The 24,985-nt window shown below is 46.0% G+C and overlaps 1 long non-coding RNA gene across 2 annotated transcripts; it reads left to right on the top strand.

The window, feature by feature from the left end:
• LOC103347629 (uncharacterized) lies at positions 1-24,861 on the top strand. Of its 2 annotated transcripts, none has more exons than XR_007918193.2 (3): positions 1-52; positions 4,363-4,481; positions 23,992-24,861. It is a non-coding gene; the product is annotated as an uncharacterized lncRNA (long non-coding RNA). The 2 variants fall into 2 exon arrangements; XR_011386905.1 differs by lacking the exon at positions 23,992-24,861 and adding an exon at positions 19,055-19,585.
• The last annotated feature ends 124 nt before the right edge of the window (positions 24,862-24,985 follow it).

The following is a 24,985-nucleotide window of genomic DNA, read 5'->3' as shown; positions in this document are numbered from 1 at the left end:
CCTGCCCCTGGTTCACGCCCAGGACCCCTGGCAGCGCTGGATGGCACCAGGGGTAGGCACTTTCCAAAACTCCATGGACTCTGTCTATTTCCGGGAGAGGGAGGTAAACAGGACCAGGGTGTGACTAAATCCATCTTGAACCACAACCCCTCCAGGCCTCAGCTGCTTGTGAGCCTGGCTCATTCTGTTTGTCAAAATCCCACCCTCTTTCACTTGCATCAGGGTTGAGATTATCAAAAATTGGAAAGTAACAAGAGGTGGTGACGATGTGGAGAACTAAAAACCCTTGCACGTGGAGCAAGCATTGTGCACAGCAGGTTAAGCTGCCGCTTGCCACACAGGCATCCCATATCGGACCAGCGGTTCTAGTCCTGGCTGCTCCACTTCTGATCCAGCTCCCTACTAATATGCCTGGGAAAGCATAAATAATAAGTAATAATAACAATAATAATATAATATAATAATAAAAAGATCTCTCTGTCTCTGTCTCTATCTCTCTCTGTAACTCTGCCTTTCAAAGAAATAAAAATAAATAGAACAAAATAGGTGAGGAAATTAGACTCTCAAGCCAGAACATCCAACCTACTAAAATAAGAATTCCAGAAATAGCCAAGAAAACGGAAGAAAGGAAAGTATAAAGAAATAATCAAGGAAATTTCCCAGTTTTGAAGTATCAGATTTCTAAATTAAAAGGGTTGGTTGCAAGATCAGATCATTGAGTGATAACCCACCAAGCACACCAATGTGAAATTTCAGCACGAGGAACGGAGAGAATATTCCGAACGCTAGTAGAGTAGAAGTCAAAAGCCATAGACAAAAGACTGCATCAGACAGCAATAACAACTCTGGATAGCAGGGAGAGGGACAGAGAAACATGGTCAGAATTCAGAGGGAGGGATGACCAAAGCGGGGAAACAACCCACGTGTCCGGTAACTGACAAATGAAAATGGTACAAGGGAATGTTATTTGGCAGTAAAAAGGAGCAAAGTGCTGATATGTGCTACAATGTGGATGAACCTCGAAAACATTATGTTAAGAAAGGGGTCCCACAGGACTTCATGTTGTAGGAGTCCATCCATATGTGTGGGCTAGAATAGGCAAACCCACAGAGAAAGCGGATGAGGGTTGCCATGGGGACGAGTGATGAGTGCAGATAGAGGGAGTGGATAGTGACTGCTGGTGGATAGTGTAGGGAGTTTCATTTTTGGGGTGATGAAAATGTTCTCAACTGAGTTCCAGGGTCCCCTCGCTGTCCCAAATATCACTTCTACTCAGTTGACCATTGTCACTTTGTTGTTTCAGGTACAAAAATCTCTTGTTTTCAGGGGCAGGCATTTGGTGCAGATGTTAAATCCTCACCTGGGATGCTGCACCCTATATCTGATTGCCTGGTTTGAGTCCAGGCTCCTACTTCTTGCTAACGTGCATCTTGGAAGGCATCAGGTGATGGCTCAAACATGTGGGTGCCTACCACCCTCTTGGGAGACCTGAGCTGAGTTCTAGGCTCTTGGCTTTGGCCTTACTCAGTCCTGACTTTTGCAAGCATCTGGGGAGTGGGCAAGCAGATACATGATCTCTCTCTCTCTCTCTCTGTCTCTCTCTCTCTCTCTGTCTCTCTCTCTCTCTGCTTTTCAAACAAAATAAAAATAACTAAATAAAAATTTCAATTTAAAAACATTACAAAAAAGAAAACCCCTTGTTCTCAAAAGCCATTAGACCAAATGGAAACATCCTTTAGAATGGGTATGTTTTATTTGTATTTTTAAAATATGTATTTATTTGCAAGGCAGAGTGACAGAAAGACAAAGAGAGACAGAGAGAGGGCAGAGAGACAGAGAAAGAGAGAGACAGAGAGAGGTGTTTTCCATCCACTGAGCCAGGTGAAGCCAGGAACCCAGAACTCCATCTGAGTCTTTGACATTGGTGGCAAGTTGGGGCATCACTGCCTGCCAGGTGTAATAGCAGGAAGCTGGATCGGAAGCAGAAAGCTGAGACTTGAACTTGAACTGGCTCTCCAGTATGGAATATGGGCATCCCAAGTGGCAGCTTCCGCAGATATGCCACTATAGCCGCCTCTGGAAGGGGTACACTTTATACTAACAACACATCAGTTAGCAGGCATCCTTTGCTGGAGAGTGGCTGGCGGGTGGTAAGTGAGACTCTCCTCCAGCCACGCCTGCCAGTCCAGGTGCAAGTACCTGCCCTCAGGGCTCTCACAGGCTGACGACAGGTCCCTAAATTTGCATTCAGGAAACACATGAAATTCCTATAACTTCCACACAATGTAACAGAAAGGCCAACAAGAGGTGGTGGAGGGGAGGGGGATGGAAAACACACTCAACCCCACTCTCTTGTTGCGCCTGCAAACATTAATGCACATTAATAAATAGCTGGGCTCTCACGAGTCTGTCATCAGCAGGGCGGGACACGGGCAGGCCACCTGACCCATCCCTCTTCCTCATGACGCTTCCCCAGCCAGGTCTCTGAGAACCATAAATAAAGAGCCCCTAGAAGGGCTGCTCTGTCTGACCCTTTAACCCGAAATGAAAATAAAGCTGGGAGAATGGAAGCCTGGCTCAGGGCTCCTTCTGGGGCTTCTCCTTCCCTTACCTGTTGACAGGTGCCTGCCAGACCTCACGGGTACCTTTGATTTAGCTGTAATGGCATCTCCACACTTAGCAGAGGTCGGCCCTGTAATCCTCTCCGAAGCTTAAGTCAATTTATACGGTAACCTGAGAGCCATTTCCTGCTTGCCGATGATGTCACCGTCTGTTAACACACCGGGATGACCACGAGACTCTTGCTTAGGGCCATGGAGCAAGTGGGTGTCTCTCAAAGCCAGGACAGGGCTCAAACAGATGGCACACGAATTGCCAGCGTGAAAAGCACGTTTCGATCCCAATATATACTTTCTTGTAAATCCGAAGATTTCTCAATAGTTACTTGCGGAGAGCCAAGGATAGATTTTCTGAGTCAAAACTCTGCACCCAAAAAGTCTATTTGTTGAGATAAGAGTGGCACATTTGAAGTTGAGGCAGAAAACCATGAACAAAAGCATTCAAACCTCCAACCAATGTTGGGGTCAGATCTTTTCATCAGCTCAGTATTTTGTCCCCCAAAATGGGTTTGCATTAATCACAGTTACCCCCTGTAATTTGTTCATTTCTGCACAGTTAGTTCAAGGTAAACAAGGCTTCCAGGTGATGTGTTCCCAGTGCATTTGGGATTCTGGAGTGAATAGTTTTAAAATTTTCTTTGTGTTAAACAATATCTCCTAAACACAGCAAAATTATGATCATCTTATTGTAGCACAGATGAATGATATTGATTATGCCACCGATAGAGGGGTGTGTGTGTGTGTGTGTGTGTGTGTATTTTGCTCTGTTTTAAGTGTAGGAAAATAATTAAAGCAATCATTGGCTTTAAGTTTTCTGAATACACCTACTTCCAAAATGTCAGTGTTCAGGGGCTGGTGTTGTGGCATGGTGGGTTAAGTCACCTGTGACTCCAGTATTCCATATGGGCCCCAGTTCAAGTCCCGGCTGTTCCACTTCTTACCCACCTTCCTGCTAATGCACCTGGTACTGGGAAAGCAGCAGCAGATGACCTAGTGCTCAGGCTCCTGTCACCCACGTGGAGGACCCAGATGGATCTCCTAGCTTCTGGCTCCTGGCTTCATCTTGGCCCAGCCCAGGCTCTTGTGGCCATTTGGGGAGTGAGCCAGCAGATGGAAAATCTCTCACTCTCTCTTTATGACCCTGCCTTTCAAATACATAAATAAATCTTTAAAAAAATTTATTGCTCTCCCCTCCCATATAAGGGGGGGAGTCTTCAAATAGTTCATGGAAAAACTCGCATTATGGAAAAACTAGGCATGGGTTTCAAAATATTCTTGCACCAACATAAATTTACCTTTATATCCTGTTTTTCATGAACTTTCAAAAGTGCCCCCAAATTAGTTTCCTATTACTTCTTTTTTTAAAAAAAATATTTATTTATTTATTTAAGAGGTAGAGTTACAGAGAGAGGGAGAGGCAGAAAGGTCTTCTATCAGCTGTTTCACTCCCCAGATGGCTGCAATGGCCAGAGCTGGGCCAATCGGAAGCAGGAGCCAGAATCTCCTCCCAAGTCTCCCGCGTGGGTAAGCACTCGGGCCATCCTCTGCTGATTTCCTAGGTGCATTAGCAGGGAGCTGGATCGGAAGTGGAGCAGCCAAGACTTGAACCAGCATCCATATGGGATGTCAGCACCGCAGGCAGAGGCTTATCCCACTACGCCACAGCTCCAGCCTCTCCTTTTTGCTTCTTTAATGAGTTATGCAAACTTAGTAGCTTAAGTAACACAAATATATTCTCTTACAGTGCTGGAGACCAGAAGTCTAAACTCCAGGCGGCCATCGTGCTGTGCTGCTGCCGGAGGTCTCAGGGCACGATCCATTCCCTTGGCTTTTCCAGCTTCTGCAGGTTCCCTGCCCTCTGAGGTTTGTGGTCCCTTATCCTATCTTGGGGAAGCATCGCTCCAGCCTCTGCTGGGTCCTCACCATTTTTCCTGGCTCTGACGCCCCCGCTTCCCTCTCAGACCCCTCTGATTACAATGGGCTGCCTGAAGCAGGAGAATCTCCCATCTCAAGAGCCTGAACTTTCTCCCACCTGCAGAATCCCCTGGGCCATGTAAGGCAATAGCCAAGGCTCCCCATCAGGATGAAGGCCTGTGGCGGCCCCCATTCAGCCTATCCCGTCTACTGCCAAGGTGTTCACGCCCCGTGACTCACGGATCAGCAGCAGCTGAGCGGCTGAAGCAGCACTCTCCCTGTAGCTGTCTCAAAGGGGAGCTGCCCATCTGACCCTGGGCCCAAAGCCTCGTCCCCACCAAACCAGCCCCGTGGGGCCAGTTTCAGAACACGCAGGAGCTTCCCTGCTGCTGCTCGGAATGACTGAAATGGCATTGGGAAGGGGTGACATGTGGTGCAGTGGTTGAGACACTGCTATCATATCGGAGAGCCTAGGTTAGAGTCCCGCTCCTCTTCTGATGCCAGCTTCCTGCTAGTAAGCACCCCGGGAGGCAGCCAGGGATGGCTGGGATATGTGGGTCTCTGCCATCCATGTGGGAGATCTGGATTGACTTCACAAACATGTTGTACTAGATTTTTTCCTGAAATTTTTAGAATGTTTATAGTGTTCGGTTTTAGGGCCCATTCTGAGTTTCTTTTGCTTATATTGTGAGGCAGAGATTGAAGGCTTTTTTTTTTTTCTTTTTAAAGATTTATTTACTTATTTGAAAGGCAGAGTTAGGGAGAGAAGGAGATATAGAGACGGACACAGAGAGATCTTCCATCCACTGGTTCACTCCCCAGATGGCTGCAATGACCAGAGCTGGGCCAGGCTGAAGCCAGGAACCAGGAGCTTCATCCAGGTCTCAGATGCAGGGCTCCAAGCACTTGGGCCATCTTCCACTGCTTTCCCCTGGCACATTAACAGGGAGCTGGATTGGAAGTGGAGCAGTTGGGATTTGAACTGGCACCCGTATGGGATGCAAGAGTTGTAGGCAGCAGCTCCTCAACCCATTGGGTCACAACGCCAGCCCTAAAGGTGTTTTTTTTTTTTCCCTTGCATTAGGATATCCAATTGTTTCAGCACCATGTTCAAAATTTTGTTTTGTTTCTTTCCCTCCCTCCCTTCCTTCTTTCCTTCCTTCCTTCCTTCCTTCCTTCCTTCCTTCCTTCCTTCCTTCCTTCCTTCCTTCCTTCCTTCCTTCTCTCCCCTCCCCGTTCCTTTTATTTGAAAGGCAGAGTGACTGAGAGGGAAAGATCGAGAAGAGGGAAGTCAGATCTACTGATTCATTCCCCGTATGCCTGCAATAGGCAGGAGTGGGCCACGTTACAGCCAGGAGCCAGGAAGCAAGATCAGAAATGGAGCAGTCAGATCTCCAACCAGGACTCAAACTGGTACTGGAACTGGCACTCCATGTGGGATACATGCATCCCAAGTGGCGGCTCAACCCGCTGTGTCTGCCCTAGAAAGTCTTTTCTTTTTCCACTGAATTACTTTTGCCGCCCTGTAGATTATCTAAGTGGGCATCTTCTGTATTCACAATTTTGTTCCACTGATCTGTCTTGATTACTATAGCTTTATAATAAGCTTTAAAATCAAGTTGTGTGAGTCCCCCAACTTGGTTATTTTTAAAATAAAATGATTTGGTGATTCATTTCCTTTGCCTTTCCATAAACTTTTTTGAAAGAGCTTGTTGAGTTTCACAAAAACCACTTGCTGGCATTTTGATGCAAATTGCAGCGAAGCTACGGATTTGTTTAGAGAATTGCCATCTCCACAATATCAAGTCTTCCAATCTGTGAACACAAGGTTTATCTCTGCTTATTTTGATTTTTTTTATGGTTTTGTAGTTTTCAGCATACAGACATTGCACATATTTTGTCAAATTTTTACCTAATGGGGACAGCATTATGGTGTAGTGGGTAAAGCTGCGGCCTGTGATACCAGCAACCCATGTGGGCACCAGTTTGAGTCAGGCTGCTCCACTTCCAATCCAGCTCCCTGCTGGTGGGCCTGGGAGGGCAGTGGAAGATGGCCCAAGTGCTTGGCCATTGCACCCTCATGGGACACCCAAATGAAGCTCCTGGCTCTGGCTGCCTGGCCCAGGTCTGGCTCCTGTGGACATTTGGGGAGTGAAGCAGCAGTGGAAGATCTCCTGGAATGGCCCTTCCTGGCTCTCTCTTGTGGTGGATCATTCAAATCTGCCCATTCTTTGAGATCCAACCTGAATATCCCTCTTTCCACAAGTCTACCTTTCCACACTTACTATGGAGCTAGAGTTGACTCAGCAAGCTGGTCATTTGGTAAAGTGACTTTCAGCCAGTTGGCCTGCAGGACACCTGAGGTTACAACAAATCAGTCTCGGAAGCCAGATGTCACGTGAGGGGGAGAAGTTACAGCTTGGGCTCACAAAGGGAAGAAACTATTCTCGCGTGTTGGCTCTCTGGCTGCTGGGATGGATGGGAAATCCCAGCTTCCAAAGCCGGCCCTGAGAAGGAGCCACAGGAAAGAGTATCGCTGAACACTGAAGCACTGGAGATTAAAAAATTTTTTTTGCCTTTTGCTCTTAAATATATGTGTACATCATGTCAATAAGATTATTTTCAACATGCTAGTGGCAGGGACTCTGTAGCATCTCCAGCTCAAGGGATCTGTAACACAGCCTCAGCCCATGGGAGCTAGGAGTCAGGTGCACGCACAGACGACTGGGTACAAATCTGGGGCAATCAGCAGTGGCCTGGGGAGCAGGTGGCATCTGAGGTGGGTGGCCTCGGAAGAAGGAAGGATGCGTTGCTCAGTCGGAATGAGCAGCACACAGGTAACAGAAGACGACAGCTGGGAGAGGAAAGGATGGATGGAAGTGGCAGTTGAGACTGCAAAGCGAGGAAGCTGGGATAATTAAAAAGTCATGGGAAGCCAGGGTCGCTTTGGTCAGCAAGGGGACCCTGTCCATTCACCTAAGGTCTAATAACCATACGGAGACCCAGAGACAATACCTTGGCTTGCACAGCAGTTAAATCAGCATTTGATTAATTTTTTAAAAAAAGCCTGTTGAGGTTTCTAGGGCATTTCACCGAGGGTGGGCAATGACCCGTGCACTAATCAAGCGGTGTGAGAAGACAGATCACCGCGAGAAGGGCTCTGTTTATCCACAAGCACCTTGACAACTTGCAGTGATGGAAGAGGAGCCACAGGTAGGATGTCAGGTGCAGGAGGCAGCAGGCACGCTGGCAATGCTTCTCCTACCTCTCTGCCTGATTTGTCGCGTTTCTGCAGCCCGGTGGCTGCTCCGTTTTCTGTGTGAGTGACACTAATGCAGAGATTGTCTCAAGGCATCACTTGGAGCAGATGTTTATGTGATACCAAACAGGACCGAAGCGGCTCCAAATCCAGGAACAAACACACGAAGAGGAGGAGGGATGTTGGGCTTTCTGAATTGCAGCCTTAAAATTGTACCTCTGTGTGGCAGCTCCTTGGCATTCAAAACTGAGCCCAAGGTCTTTAATTATTATTATTATTATTATTATTATTATTATTATTATTATTTTAGTCCTTGTATAATTCAATGTATCTCACAAATAGTATAGTCATTCACTGTTCAATAAAACAGGCTTCTGATGGTGAGTTTTTCACTCTTTACCTGATATTAGGATCCCCCTCGAGAAAATATGAATTGAGAAAGAGGGGGCTGGTGATTGACAGCAAGATTAAGATGCTGCCTTGGGCATCTGCATCTCACATCAGAATGCCTGGGTTTGAGTCCTGGCTCCAACCCAATTTCAACTTCCTGCTTATATAGAATATATATACTGGGAAAGTAGCAAGTAAAGGCTCATGTACTTGGGTCTCTGCACCCATATGGAAGACCTGGATTGATTTTTGAGCTCCTGGCTTTGGCCTAGCTGTTGTAAGCCATCCGGCTTCAGGACACAGTTGATCTCCAGATGCCTTAAAATGGAAATGAACTTGGCCTTCCTTTCCTCAGCCAGAATTCTCTGGTCCCTGCTCTGGGGTCTGTACTGTGCTAAGCACGAGGTCACTTAAAGATCCTGCATGCTCTAAGGCACTGCGTGTGATAGTGAGCAGGCACTAGCTCAGTGGGAGTCCAGGGAAGGTGTCTGTGGCCACCAGCTGACAGAGGACCAGTGAGGAGGGAACAGTGCCAAGTCTGGAGGATCTGTAGACATGCTAGAGGTAAAATAAGCATTGCTCTCAACTTCTAGAACAATCTTGTGTGGTTAATGCACAAAGATATAAGATTCCCCATTGTAAAAGCCCCAGCAGGACCAAACTGCCCCTCTGGCCTGCTTTCTCCAGCTTCTGACCAAGGTGGGGTGGCAGAGGGAGGCCTGGGGGAGCCTCAGAGGAACCGACTGCTTCTCCCGAACAGGGAATAGACTCCTTGTCACCTCTTTGCCTTTTGGGAAAGCAGTGGAGGATGGCCCAAGGGCTTGGGCCCCTGACACCCATGTGGGAGGCCCAGATGGAGTTCCCGGCTCCTGGCTTTAGCCTGGCCCAGCCCTGGCTGTTGCAGCTGTCTGGGAAGTGAACCAGCAGATGGAAGACTGCTATCTCTCTGTCTCTCCTTCTCTCTCTGTAACTATGCCTTTTAAGTAAACAATTTAATAAATAAATCTTTTTAAAAAATATTTATTTTATTTATTTGAAAGTGTGGGGCCAGCGCCGTGGTTCACTTGGTTAATCCTTCGCCTACAGCTCTGGCATCCCATGTGTGTGCTGGGTTCTAGTCCCTGTTGCTCCTCTTCCAGTTCAGCTCTCTGCTGTGGCCTGGAAAGGCAGTGGAGGATGGCCCAGGTGCTTGGGCCACTGCATCCCCATGGGAGACCAGGAAGAAACTCCTGGCTCCTGGCTTCGGATTGGTGCAGTGCCAGTTGTAGCGGCCATTTGGGGAGTGAACCAATGGAAGGAAGACCTTTCTCTCTGTCTGTCTCTCTCTCTCACTGTCTATAACTCTACCTGTCAAATAAATAATAATAATAAAAAGAAAGACAGTGTTACAAGAGAAAGGTAGAGCCATAGGGAGAGAGAGGTCTTCCATCCCCTGGTTCACTCCCCAAATGGCTGCAATGGCCAGAGCTTAGCTAATCTGAAGCCAGGAGCCAGGAACTTCTTCTGTGTCTCCCACATGGGTGCAGGGGCCCAAGGACTTGGGCCATCTTCTACTGCTTTCCCAGGCCATAGCAGAGAGCTAGATCGGAAGTGGAACAGCTGGGACTTGAACCGGCACCCATATGGGATGCCAGCACTGCGCCACAGCGCTGACCCTAATAAATCTTTTTTTTTGACAGGCAGAGTGGACAGTGAGAGAGAGAGACAGAGAGAAAGGTCTTTCTTTTGCCGTTGGTTCACCCTCCAATGGCCGCCACGGCTGGCGCGCTGCAGCCGGCGCACCGCGTTGATCCGAAGCCAGGAGCCAGGTGCTTCTCCTGGTCTCCCATGGGGTGCAGGGCCCAAGCACCTGGGCCATCCTCCACTGCCTCCCCGGGCCACAGCAGAGAGCTGGCCTGGAAGAGGGGCAACCGGGACAGAATCCGGCGCCCCAACCGGGACTAGAACCCGGTGTGCCGGCGCCACTAGGCGGAGGATTAGCCTAGTGAGCCGCGGCACCGGCCAATAAATCTTTTTTAAAGAGAAATTTTTTAAAAGAATAAAGAAATGTTTCCACTTGGCCTTTAATTGCTGTGCTATTGTTGGGCGTGAGAAAGTGTCAGTCACACTATCGGGTTTCCCCAAATCTCTAAATCAAAGAGCAGTCCCTCCAGGTTTTAGCCAGCTAAATCTACAAGGAGTAGCTTGAGTCAGTGTCACCTCCAAATGGTCATCCCAAATATCTTTTGCACATGTGCAAGCCGAGAAACAGAGGGCTTGAGTCCTGGAGCACTAAGGCTGCCTGCTGCTGCTTCTGGAAGGATGCAGCTTGGCTGCTTTGTTGGATTGTTGATTTATACGGTTAGAGTAAGAGTGCTTTTGACTAAAAAAAAAAAAAAAAAAAAAAAAAAAACCAACAGGTGGGGCAAGGATCCCTGGGAGAGTAGCTTTGTTGCCCAGGGGCTTATCTCTCACTTTGGAATGACTGGGACCTGAAGGCCAGGAGATTGGGGGTGGCCCTTGAGAGCATTTCAGATGTGCAGGCACTGTGGTGGTATGAAGTTGCGGGAGAGGAACAAAGGAAATGGTAAACCAGGACTAAGTAGTAGCAGTCACCTCCAGCTCTCCCCTCAGCCTCCCAGGTCAGATCAAAGCCCCTTTTTTGCACACACACGTCATCTGCAAGCTCTTTGGTAGGAGCTGCTTTTTCTCGGAGGAAGGACCAAGGAGGAAGTTGTGGTTGAGGGTTTAAGTGAAATGCCGTGACTTTAATTAATATGGCGGTGATGATGATTTCTGCTAGCATAGAGATTGTCAAATTTAGATTCTGGTACCAGAAGACTGAAATTTTTCTATGTTAAAAAATAATCACAGGCGCCTCCCAAAAACCCACTGCCTGTCTCAGAACCCATGGATTGCATAAGGGCTTTCTTACCGGAAGTGTTTCACAGAGCAACGGTGTCTTTCTGGGCTTCCTGAAGTTTTAGGAGAGTTGGCTGACGCCTGCCAGGGTAATTCCATTAAGGGCTGTGGAGGGTAGATTTTCACTGCGGAGGAAGTGAGTTGAGATGTCTGGGGAAAAACAAACACTTCACACTTCAAGGTGGACTGAAATTTCTCTCTTGCCCTGCCCGCCTTCTCCCATGACCCGAAGGGCCGTGATGCACCTCACCCAAAGTACAGATCAAAGGGAGAAGGTGACTTTTGACACAACTGAAACAGTCCAGTTGTTTAATTATCTCTGCATGTGAAAGGCCAGGTCTTATTCTGCTTGTCTGTCAGTATGGGCAGCTGGTTGTTTAGTACCGTGCTTTTTCGTATCCGGGATAGATTCATGCTTACCAGTAGCAGAAATGGGCCAGCGGCAGAAAACTCTAGAATTAAGTATCCATATTGGAATGATCCTTAAGAACCAACATTTTTTTTAGGCATATGGAATATAGGCCGAATATTTTCAAGTTAGGACTTGATACTTAAGTTAAAAAAAAAAAAAAGACAAAGATAAAAGATTCTACTGTGTCAGTGTTAAGGACATTGACCTAAAAAATTCTCTGCTAGTTTTCCTTGAGCGTCCCCTGTGTTAGCTTTAAATTTTAAGGACAATGAGGCATTTTGGCAAATGCAGTCCAGTTCAATGGCCTAGGAAGCTGAAACCATGGTAATTGAAAGTGTGATTTTTATTCTTTAAAAATTTACTTATTTCAGGGCCAGGGTTGTAGAGTAGTGGGTTAAGCTGTCATCTGCAATGCCACCATCCCATATGAATCACTGTTTGAGTCCTAGCTGCTCCATTTCCAATCCAGTTCCCTGCTATTGCCTTGGGAAAAGCAGCAGAACATAGCTCAAGTCCATGGACCCCTGCACTCACATGGACGACCTGGAAGAAGCTCCTAGCTCTTGGCTTTCATCTGGCCCAACTTTGGCCATTGTCACCATTTGGGGAGTGAACCAACAGATGGAAGGTCAATCTATTGTTCTAACTCCGCCTTTCAAATGAATAAAATAAAATAATTTCTACTTATTTGAGAGGTAGCGAGACAGGGAGTGAAGAGGAGACACTCCCCTAATGCCTACAACCGCTGGGGCTGAGGCAGGGCCAGGCAGAAGCCTGAGGCTCAGAATTCAGTCTGGGTTTCCCAAGGGGTTTCAGGGACCCAACTACTTCAGCCATCACCTGCTGCCTCCCAGGGTGAGCACCAGCAGGAAGCTGGAGTCAGAAGCAGAGCCAGCACTCAAACACAGGCGCTTTGACATGGAATGTGGGCGTCCCAAGCAGTGACGTAACCGTGCCAAACGCTTCTCTCCACGGTCACTCTTTTAAGTAACCTTGGATAAAGAAGATTGCAACAATGGCATACTCTCAGGGCTATGCCATAGTATAGTTCAAACACGAGCACCCTAATTTTAACTACAAGTTCAGTGAATTTGGGGATCCTAAGAGCTGTACCTTTGGATTCATTTTTGACTCACCACTTAGATTTTATGCTGTAAGTGATGCGCACATGAAACACTCTTAAATCCAAAGTCCCCTGCAAATGGTAACCAGAAGACCTGACCTTATTGTCAACATTTTGTAGCTTTCTTGGTTGAATAAGTGAACTTTTTTGTAGCAAGGCATGCCCTACTCACTGTTCCCTCAAATAGACCTCAAGTTGTAGTTCAATGACTATAGTGACGCTGACCATGTTCTGTTGGAAATCTACTAATCTATAAATCACTTCCAGGCAAGTCCAGGCTTCAGAATTAAAGGTGTGCCCATTAGCTGCAGTATCAGTTTAGCCAAATGATGTAGCTAAAATTTGTCTGTGTTTTGTAAGACCGAAGGGTGTGTGATGGTGGCACTTGTTTGAAATAAAAGAAAGGGACAACTACCCTGATGATAAAAGTGATGGGTGACAATTCCTGAGAGAATATACCATGACATATGCATAGAAGGAGACAGTGAATCAAATCAGAGAAAGAACATTTACTTCACAACATCTACCTATTTGTAAATCCATAGGACTTCTTATCATGGAAGAGCCCAGGAGCTATGGGAACTCTGGGGCAGGAATGATTTTTTTTTTTTTGCATGAAAATAGCCATAAAGATTCCATGACTTTTATCAAATTAGAAAAAAAAAAAGTGTGGGAATGGCCAATGATTTTCCCCTTAAATAGTGACTTTTTCAAAACATTTTCAAATGGGTTTTTGTTACCTGTAAGTCCAAAATATTAAAGTTGACTGTGAATAGTCTTCATATTATAGTTCATCAATGAGTACCTTTTTTATAAAAAAGGGAGATTTATTTATTTGAAAAGCAGAGACTGGGGCTGGTGCTGTGGTTTAGCGGGTAAAACCGCCGCCTGCAGTGCCAGCATCCCATATGGGCACCATTTTGAGTCCCAGCTGCTCCTCTTCCGATGCAGCTCTCTGCTATGGCCTGGGAAAGCAGTGGAAGATGGCCCAAGTCCTTGGGCCCCTGCACCCATGTGGGAGACCCAGAAGAAGCTTCTGGCTCCTGGCTCTGGCCATTGCGGCCAATTGGGTAGTGAACCAGCAGATAGAAGATTCTCTCTCTCTGCCTCTCCTTCTCTCTGTGTAACTCTTTCAAATAAATAAATAAAAAAAAAAAAAACTTAAGAAAAGAGAAAGAAAGAAAGAAAGAAAGAAAGAAAGAAAGAAAGAAAGAAAGAAAAGAAAGAACAAGCATGAAAGAGAAAGAAAGAAAGAAAGAGGAAGAAAGAAAGAAAGAAAGAAAGAAAGAAAGGAAGGAAGGAAGGAAGGAAGGAAGGAAGGAAGGAAGGAAGGAAGGAAGGAAGGAAGGAAGGAAGAAAGGCAGAGTGACAGAGAGAGTAGGAGAGGAGAAAGAGATCTTCCATCTGCTGGTTCCTTCCCGGAATGCTGGGAACCTGGAACTGCAGGTGAGGGACTTGGCCGTGTAACTCTGATGAACTAGAACTAGGCAGACAGAAGGACATCTTTGAAGCAGAGTAGGTCGGAGGCACGTGGAGCACAGTGACGTTCTCAACAGCTGCGGTGGTGAGAGGGGCAGGGCACTTACTCTGAGGAGCCCAGCCTGCAGCAATCCCATCAGGGCTTTGCTAGCTGGGAGGTTTGCCTAAGGCGCTGTTGGGAGGAAGTTTCAAAGGAGCAGCCTCAGAATTGCAGAACTTCCCACCCCTTCCTGAAGCCAGATAGGCCAGGCTATGCCTCTTTGGCCCAATCTGTGCCCCTCAAGTTAACAGTAGGGTGCCTTTCCTTCGTGACACCTCCCAGCGCAACAAGTCCATCTCTCTGGCTCTTAGTGGTGGTATCCGTGTAAATGCCTTTCCTTAGATGGTGCTCCTTGGAGACAGAGTCTTTCAGTTAGTCACTTGGCTGAGCCTTGTCTTCCGGTGAGATTGGGGCGGTCAGGGCAGGAACAGCCTGCATTCACCCATCCACATCTCATACTGAGAACCAACGGAACACGCCTAGATGCCCTGTGTACCCACTGATCTATGGTGATTATGCATGACTCCGTCCGTGCCTCTTGCCCCCACCACACTCCTCCTCTCAGAACAAATCCACAGCAACACTCCCCCCACCACAAGGCCACCCATGTGCACTGCTGTCACTGTCATCACCGGGGCTCCCCATGCCCACTCTTCTCCCCACTCAGAGACTAACGAACTTTTCAGAAAGTTGCTTCTTTTGAAAATGATGACAGGTGCACAGGAAGCTGCAAGAACAGTGCCAAGAGCTCTTGTATACCCTTCACCCTGTTTCTCCAGGGTAGCTGTGTTATGTAACTCTATTATATTATCAATAACCAGGAAATCATTATGGGTGCAACCCATGGAGCTGACTCAGATTTTACAGTCATGGGGCAGGCAGTGTGGTGAAATGTGTTAGGCAGCTGCTGCTTGGGATGGCTGCATACTATGTTGGGGTTCCTGGTTCAAGCCCTAGCTACTCCACACTTCCAATCCAGCTTCCTACTAATGTTCTTGGGAGGCAGCTGGTGATAGCCCAAGTACTTGACTCCCTGCCATTTACTTGAGAGACCAGATGGAGTTTCTGGTTTCTGGCCTTGGCCTGGCCAAGCCCTGGTTGTTGTGGGCATTTGAGGAGTGAACCAGAGGATGGAAAATCTCTCTTTCTCTGTCTCTCCCTCTCAGTCACTCTGCCTTTCAAATGAATAACTAAATATTAAAATAAATAAATTGGGATTGGCGTTATGGCATAGCAGGTAAAGCTGCTGCCTGTGATGCCGGCATCCCATTTGGTACTGGTCCAATCCAGCTCCCTGCTAATGCACCTGGGAAAGCAGAGGAAAATGGCCCAAGTCCTTGGATCCCAGCACCCATGTGGGAGACCTGGAAGAAGCTCCTGGCTTCTGGCTTCAGACAGGCCCAGCCCTGGCCATGGCGGCCATTTGGGGAGTGAACCAGTGGATGGAAGATCTCTCTCTCTCTCTGTCTCTCTGTCTCTGTCTCTACTTCTCCTGTATAACTCTGCCTTTCAAACAAATAATTAAACCCTTTAAGAAATAACTAAATAAATTTCACAGTTTCACCTGCACTCATCTGTGGTGTGTGTGTGATCCATGCAGTTCTTATTTTTTTTAAGATTTTATTTATTTAATTGAGAGAGTTACAGACAGTGAGAAGTAGAGACAGAGAGAGAAGTCTTCCCTCCATTGGTTCACTCCCCAAATGGCCGCAACAGCCGGAGCTGCACCAATCTGAAGCCAGGAGCCAGGAGCTTCTTCCTGGTCTCCCACGTGGGTACAGGAGCTCAAGCACTTGGGCCATTTTCTACTGCTTTCCCAGGCCACAGCAGAGAGCTGGATTGGAAAAGGAGCAGCCGGGACTCGAACCAGCGCCCATATGGGATGCAGGCACCTCAGGCAGAGGATTAACCTACTGAGCCACAGCACTGGTTGGATCCATGCACAATCAAGGTAGAGTTATCCCATCACCTGCACATTATCCCATCACCTGCACAGTGGTCCCATGTGTGGCCCTTCAGTTTGAAGCCAGTCTGCTCTGCCTCACCTCTCCCCAGCCCCTGATCACCATCAATCACCATATTTTTGTGGTTTTAAGAATGTTATTTAAATGTGATCAGGCAGTATATGACTCTTTGAGATTGGCATTTTTGAGACTGAGATTTTTTTGTTTTGTTTTGGAGGTCTCTTTTCAACTTCTTTTTCCCATTGTGGGGAGTGAGGCTTAGCCACAGACAGGGTCCTGGGGAAACCCAGAGTAAGTGGGTTACATCTGACTCAGTCCTAAGGCTAACGAAGTAAGATGCTCTGATTGGTTTAAGACAGTGCTGATCGACGTGTGAGGGTCAGGCCAGCAGCATTCCATATCCTCTGGAACTTTGTTAGAAATTAAATCCTCAGAATCTGACACCGAATTAGAACTCTGAGATTAGCAATCTGTGCTTAACAAGCCTTCCAAGAGATTCTTGCAAATTAAAAGAAAAAAAAAAACTTTTCAGCATTTATTTGGTAGGTAAAGAGAGAGAGCTAGAGATATCCTCCATCTGCTGGTCCACTCCCCAAATGCTCAAAACGGCCAGACCGAGCTGAGCCCAAGCAGGGAGCCAGTAACTCAATCCGGGTCTTACACAAGGGAACAGGCATCCAGTTATTTTAGCCATCACTGCTGCTTCCCAGGGTCTGCACTGATGGGAAGCTGGAGTCAGAAGCCAGAGCCAGGAATCGAATCCGGGTCCCCCATTGCAGGACACGAGCCAGGTTGTGTAAGTATGTACCAAACTCATCCCGAGAGTGGAATCCCTAAGGAAAGCGCATGTCCTCTGTTCATCAATGTAATACCAATGCCTGGCATATAGCAAGTGCTCAGTAAGTATCTGCAGGAAGGAAGGAAGGATGGATGGAAGGATGGACAGAAGGAAGAAGGAGGAGGAGGAGGAAGGAAGGAGGCGGGTGCTGTGGCGTAGCAGGTAAAGCCGCCGCCTACTGTGCCGGCATCCCATTTGGGCTTTGGTTCGAGTCCTGGCTGCTCCGTTTCCAATCCAGCTCTCTGCTATGGCCTGGGAAAGCAGTAGAAGATGGCCCAAGTCCTTGAGCCCCTGCACCTGTGTGGGAGACTTGGAGGAAGCTCCTGGCTCCTGGCTTTGGATCGGCGCAGCTCCGGCCGCTGCAGCCATTGGGGAGTGAACCAGCGGACAGAAGACCTCTCTGTCTCTCTCTTTCTGCCTCTCCTCTCTCTGTGTAAACTCTGACTTTCAAATAAGTAAATGTTTAAAAAAAAAAAAAAAAAAGGAAAGAGAAAGGTAGAAAAGAAAAAGGAAGGAAGGGAGGGAGGAGATGGTGAATTCTTCCAGGTGTTGTTAATTAGTTTTAACCTACAACACAGTTAAAAATTCAGTAGAAAAAGTAAGGAAAACAAGAATTATTTAATGAATATTTGCTAATAATATGAATCACTAAATGCATGTAATGTGAAGTTCTCTTGCTTTTCCTTTGTATTTTTACTGCTTTTGTTATTTTCTTATGTCTGATCTTGCTGAAATATATACAGAAGACCCCTTTAAAATCAATCTTCATTTACTTCCAATGATTTTCTATCGCAGGGTGATGGAATAGATTTAAGGTCACTTGGCTGCTTACAAAAATGCTTCTCACAAAGACATAATCAGCCGTAATGGGATCCTGAAAGGTTTGCCTGTGGGCAAAATAGTACCAAGTCTTCCCCAGCTGTTTGTTCACAAATTTCAGAGAACAAAAGAATTCCTTTGAGGGGTAGGCATTTAGCAGGGTGGTTAAGATGCCGCTTGGGGCACTTACATCCCCTATGGGAGTGCTGGTTTGACTCTTGGCTCTGCTTCCAATTCCAGTGCCTGCTAAGGCGCACCCTGCGAGACAGCGGATGGTGTCCCAAGTGCTTGGGTCCCTGCCACCCATGTGGGAGGCTCAGATGGAGTTCTGGGCTCCTGGCTTTGGAGTGGCCCAGTCCTGGCTGCTGTGGGCATTTGGGGAATGAACAAGCAGACAGAAGATATCTGTCTCTGTCTCTCTCCCTTTCAAATAAAATAAAAAATTATAAAAAAACTGATTTTTTAATTCCCTTGAGAGCTTTCTTAAAATGCTGGCTCCCAGGCCTCATTCCAGCCTCCCTCATCAGATCCTGATCAGGAAGACAGGAGTGGGGCCTTGGGATTCTGTGTCCCAAGCAATTGCTGCCGGAAGTTCACGGACCACACTTAAAGATCCACCAACTTATCCTGAAAGCCTTCATGAACAAAAACAGTCCGTCTCTTTCTCCACAACCCCTGCCAGACTTGCGTTTATGAGGTCCGGGGTGGGGTGGGGGCTGACCTCAGAGTGACTGACTGATCTGTCAACGCGATTCCTGGGCAAGATGCTCCTCTCTGCACTTCATTCCAACGTGATGGCATGACGGGAGATTCTCCTGCAGATTACGCCTGCGGTGCCAGGTCAGGCAGGCAGGGAGGAGGGTGTGACTTACTGATCACCTTGCCCTTTCAACATCTCAATGGCCCGACCCAGCCCTGACCCTCAGCTCCAGTCCCAAAAAGCATCTGAAAGAATTTAGGAAAATTGACAAAGGACGGAGGAGACAAAGTGAGTTCCACTGATGTTGCATTGACTGCTAGAGTGAGAGCTTTTAGGGTCAATATCTTTCTTCAAATTCTTTTGGGTGTCAACTCTTCACTCTCATCACCACCCCATCATCATCAACAATGCCATTAACAGCAATCAACATTGCTGCGCACTCGTAGGACTAATGACAGAGTTTTTTTGTTGTTGTTGTTTTTGTTTTTAATGGAAAAGAGACCCTAAGGGCTATTACTTTCCATTTCATGTCCAGTTCCGTAGGCAATGATTTTAGGCAGCAAGCTGTTAAAATTGTCTTTTAATTTCTTCCCCTAGATGATGTCTCCCTATCATGGACACAGACATCATCAGATCTATCTGACTTTCCTTAAAAACGAGCGAGTCCCTCCGAGCATGTATGTAATCCTATTTGTCTCACCAGTTCCTGCTGAAGCAGTTAGGTTGTTGCAGACTTCTGCTTTTTCAAGCAATGCCATCACAGGCCATACCAGGCCCGTCTGCACGGATGAAGGCTCGTCGATGCAATACCGACAACTGGGAGTGTAGTTGCTAAGTCAAAGGGCACAGCCACTGGATTTTCAGGCAAGTACCCCCAGTTGATCTTTGTGGCAATAGTGTAGGAGCGAGTGCCTTTTTCCTCATGTTGGTACTAGAAATCATATTAAAACAATTTTTGCCACTTTAATGGGTAGAAAATTGTCTCTTTTTTGCATTTCTTTGGTTTGCTTGTCGTGCTTGTTGATCATTTGTGTATTTTTATTCTGAAAACTCCCCAATCCTCTGCAAAACATATGGAAATGTTAAAATTCTTTTTTTTAAACAGGTAGAATTTTTAAAATTATTTAATTTTTAAAGTAATAAGCTTCACTCATTGGGAAAATTGTATGCTTTGAAGGTTCTGAATACCTCTCCTTGCTTATGTCAGTAATTGAACCTTACTGTAATAGAGTAAAGAGAAACTGATAATTTGGATGAATTTTTAAAAATGGTTTTGAACCCAGAAAGACAAGTATTACATGTTTTCTTTACTGTGAAAGTTAATATACTGAGAGTATAAAAGTTATATGGCTGCATATCATTTGGCAGGTAGTTTTAAATATTTTTTAAGATTTATTTATTTTTTAAAGATTTATTTATTTATTTGAAAGTCAGAGTTACACAGAGAGAGAAGGAGAGGCAGAGAGAGAGAGAGGGAGAGAGGTCCTCCATCCACTAGTTCATTCCCCAGTTGGCTGCAATGACCGGAGCTGCACCAATCCGAAGCCAGGAGCCATGAGAGCTTCCTCCAGGTCTCCCACACAGGTGCAGGGGCTCAAGGACTTGGGCCATCTTCTACTGCTTTCCCAGGCCATAGCAGAGAGCTGGATTGGAAGTGGAGCAGCCGGGACTTGAACCAACGCCCAAATGGGATGCCGGCACGGCAGGCGAGGGCTTCACTGATTTATGCATTCTGGGTAATAATATACCTTCCCCCAAGTTTTGATCATTGTCATGAGTCCCTCACTTTGTGATACTAATATCTCTGTTTTCAAGAAAAAAATAGCATACAGGAATACATAGGTGATAACTACAGATGAAATGAATGGGACAAAATGTTAAACATTGTTAAAATTTTCAAATCAAAAAGCAATAAAAAATAAAATGCTTTTAAGCTTTGCTTAAAAAACTGAAGCTTTTCTAAATAAAATAAAAACAAATTACAAATTGCAGTCTGAGCTCCCTCTTCCAGTCACAGTGCTAGGCACAGCACATGCTCCACTGTTGAATCTTCTGTAGAATTCTTTGCTGTTGATATGATTTTCACCCTCCCTTTTACAGAGAATTCTCTCCCGTTTTTGTTGAAGAGATCAAACATAAAAATAAAGCAGATGAACATGATTATGGTAACCCTTTCTCAGATCCCAACCAGGACATAGCCTGGCAAAGGAATTTAACTTTTGACTAGGGCAGGCAATCTGAAAAATAATTACAATATTGAAACATCAGGATTTTCAACAAGATGTCAATGACTTCTAGGCAAAGCCCATGAAGAAACCATCGGGAACTGAGCCAATGAGTTTATTCAAGTTGTGAAGAGAGAGAACACACACAATGGGAGAAGCTTTTAGAATGGATTGTTAGAAAGTATTACAGAATTTGAGCTTGTATAAGGTGATTTGGAGAAGGATTCAGGGGAGTGGGGCTTGGCTCTGGATTTGATGTTGGGAAGCAGGTGTATCTCTATGATTGGCTATCTTAATAATTCTTGTCTGTCAAGCAGGAGGAATAAAATGAGGCTAATGAATCAGCAGTCACTAGTAGCAGGGATAGGGAGGTGTTTGGTCATTTTTGTGTCTGTCTTGGACAATATTCAGGTTTTGTCTGTGTTGAGATCTGATTATAGGGAAGTCTTGTCCTTATTCACCATGGTTACAGCAGCTTTGTCTGATGTCAATGTTCTGTGATGCCAATTTCCAGCTCAGAAATCACTTTTCTCAGAGAATTTCAGGACATTATTTAAAACAAAAACTAACCCCCAAACTCCAGCATATAGATTGGCCTCTTTGGAGCCCCATCCTTTTCCCCAGCAGGTATAGAGATGGCCTATGACACAGGATTTAGAACGTGGACTCCAATCTGAAGCAGCTGAGGCTGGAATCATGCTCCTGTCCCTCAGTGGCTGTCAGTTATTGGATGGTTAGTTTTATGTGAAAGGATGCTCAGATAGTGGGTAAAACATTATAGATGTGTCTGTGAAGGTATCTCTAGAAGATATTAAAATTTGAATTGGTAGACTAAGTAAGGAAGATCTGCTTTTCCCAATGTGGGCAGGCAAGATTTAATCCATCGAGGGCCCAAATAGAGCAAAATGGCTGAAGAAGTGTAGATCTCTTCTCTGTTGAGCTGGCCATTCATCACCTTCTGTGCTTGCACACTGGTGTTCCTTGTTCTCAGGAATTTAGATTCAGAATAAATTATGCCTCTTGGTTTCCTGGTTCACCAGCTTGGATGGCAACTGGTAAGACTTCTTTATAATTATGTCAACAATGCCTTTTTTTTTTAACTTTTATTTCAGAATAGTTTTAAATTTACAAAATACAAACTGTGAAATAGTACAGAATTCCCATATACCCCACACCCAGATTCCCCTCTTGTTAATATATTACCATGGTACACTTGTCACAACCAATAAACCACACTCAGCTTCCCCTGTTACTGACACCTCATAGAATGACATATTTGTCACAATTAATGAACCACATCACCTTCCCCTGTTTTTTTTTTTTTTTTTTTTTTTTTAAATTTAATGACAAAAAAAAATCTACAACTACAGTTTCTGGAAGAACCACTTGTTTTTGCCATTCTTTTATAAAACACTCTTCAAACTTGATGTTGGTTTCCCTGCAGGCCTTTCATATAAGAGCAGGGTCCCTGAAGACACCTTTGTTGACCACAGTTTTGTCCAAGGGAATACCCACAGAATATTTAGTAGACATGAGGTGATCTTGGTTATAAAGTTTCACAAAAGATTTGATCTTTGACCTTTTAGCAATTTTCTTCATGCTGTGGCAGCTGCACTTTTCAGGGATAGTGGTTAATTCCAGCTGCCGGAGCATGGCGGTCGGGGTGATCTGAGGTGCTGTAATCAGTGTGCTTCATGATGACGGCTTTGTGTTCTGAGTATCACTACTATCCCAGATTTCATGAACTTGTCCATTTCAACATCAACCACTCAGGCCTACAGTAGAACCTTGTTTCATTATTTTTTTTTCCAAGTGCCTCATCTCTCTCAGCCTCTAGTAATCACCATTCTGTTTTCAAACTGAGGATTTCTCCTCTTTTTTTTTTGTTGTTTGTTTGTTTTTGTTTTTTAGTTCTCATATATAAGGAAGAACATGTGGTATTTGTCTTTCTGTGTCTGGCTTATTATTTTTAAAGATTTATTTACTTATTTGAAAGGCAGAGTTATAGAGAGGCAGAGGCAGAGAGAGAGAGAGATCTATCCACTGGTTCACTCCCTAGATGGCCAAAATGGCCGGGGCTGGGCCAATCTGAAGCCAGAAGCCAGGAGCTTCTTCAGGGTCTCCCACAAGTGTGCAGGGGTCTAAGCACTTGGGCCATCTTCTATTGCTTTCCCAGGCCATAGCAGAAAGCTGGATCAAATGCGGAGCAGCCGGGACTCGAACCGGCACCCATACGGGATGCCTGCAACTGCAAGTGGTGGTTTTACCTACTACGCCACAGCACTGGCCCCTCTGGTTTATTTCACCCAACATGATGTGCTCCAGTTTCATCCACTTTGCTGCAAATAGCAGGATTTCATTTTTCTCTTTTTTTCAGTGGTTGACTGGTATTCCATTGTGTATATTTACCACATTACCTTGGCTGATTCCATCTCTTGGCTATTGTGAATGGTGTTGAGATATGTATGGTCGAGCAGGTATCTCCTTGATACAATGAGCTCATGTTTTTTGGGTACATACCCAGGCGTGACATTGCTGGATCCTATGGCACAGTTCCTTTTCTAGTTTTTAAAGAACTCTCCGTCCTGTTTTCCAAAGTGGTTGCCCTGATTTACATTCCCACCAACAGGGCAGAAGAGTTCCTCTTTCTCCACATCCTTGCCAACCTTTGATAACAGCCATTCTGACAGGGGTGAGGTGATATCTCATCGTGGTTTCAATGTGCATTTCCCTGATGGCTAGTGATACTGAGCATTTTTTTCTTATATTTGTTGGTCATTTGTATTTCTTCTTCTTCTTCTTTTTTTTTTTAAGACTTATTTATTTATTTGAAAGGCAAATTTAAAGAGAGAGGCAGAGAGAGAGAGAGGTCTTCCATCTGCTTGTTCATTCCCCAGATGGCTGCAATGGCCAGAGCTGCACTGATCCGAAGCCAGGAGCCAGGAGCTTCTTCCGGGTCTCCCACGTGGGTGCAGGGACCCAAGGACTTGGGTCATCTTCTACTGCTTTCCCAGGCCATAGCAGAGAGCTGGATCGGAAGTGGAGCAGCCAGGACTTGAACTGACACCCATATGGGGCAGGTTTACCCACTATGCCACAGCGCTGGCCCCATATTTCATCTTTTGAGAACTTTGTGTTTAGGTCCTTTGACCATTTCTTAATTGGAGTGGTTTTTTGTTGTTGTTACATTTTTTGAGTTCCTGATATATTCTAGAAATTAATTCTTTGTCAGATAAGTAACTTGTAAATATTTTCTGCCTTTCTGTTGGATGTCTCTTCACTCTGTTGCTTGTTTCCTTTGCTGTGCAGGTCAGCGGGTGCCTATAACACACGCCCTTGTATACACCCCCGCTCGGTTCTGCTTCTCTAGAGAATCCTGACTTAAGCTTGCTGTGCTTCGGTCACCCACTGACAGCATGGAGAGAAGTAAACAACCTACACTGTTTGGTTAGGGCGCTGATTAAATGGAGTAAATACACAAAAAGCTGTGAGCATGCAGCAGAGCAGTCGCGATCTCTTACTGCCGTTCCCATCAAACGTCCAGTCAATCCTCGGGGGCCTGGGTGATGCGGGAGCCTCTGGCATTGCTATTCCTGCTGTATTCTCCTCTTTCCGGCCCACGCTCCACACTTCTCGCACCCTGGTCTCCTGAGGTCCTTGTCGTCGTGGTACTGTTCACTGACACGTCTCACACTCACCTTCACTTCCTGCGCACGTAGTGTATGTCAGCTGTCGGGCTGGCTAAGACCTGCACAGTTTACTCCGCTCTTCTGCATCTCAGCGACGTCCATCTCCATCGTACCACTTCAGAAGGAACCGAGACGCGACTAGGACCGACTCAGCCCAGTGTGCAAACAGCAGAGCTGAGTTCCAATGCCAAACCATCTCAGTCCAACACCTGTGCCTCCCAGCACTGTCTTTCATATGAACACGCACACTCCTGAGGCCAACACAGAAGGTGGGCAGCGTCCAGCCCCACCCATCAAACCACCAAAGAGCTTTATTAAGGATCTGGCATGTCCGAGTCACGTCTGGAAAGTTCAGAGAAAATTGTGAGGAAAATCCAGTTCAAATCTTTTTTGGGAAGTTAAAAAGTGCATATGTAAATAAAGCCACGGAAATGGCATCAAGGAAGTGACAGATATGTGCTAGAGTGCCAGAAACGGTCAGAGAAAAGGATGTGGGCAAACATGCATGGGCAGGAGGTGGTCCTCGCCTGAGAGGAGCGGCTGGGACTGCAGGCACGGGCCAGAGGTGGGGGAAGGAGGGAGCTTCCTCATTTAAGACTTGATTTCAGGGCTGG

This window comes from Oryctolagus cuniculus, chromosome 2, assembly GCF_964237555.1.
Source record: "Oryctolagus cuniculus chromosome 2, mOryCun1.1, whole genome shotgun sequence".
NCBI classification, from domain to species: Eukaryota; Metazoa; Chordata; class Mammalia; order Lagomorpha; family Leporidae; genus Oryctolagus; species Oryctolagus cuniculus.
This window is presented reverse-complemented; position numbering and strand designations above follow the sequence as displayed.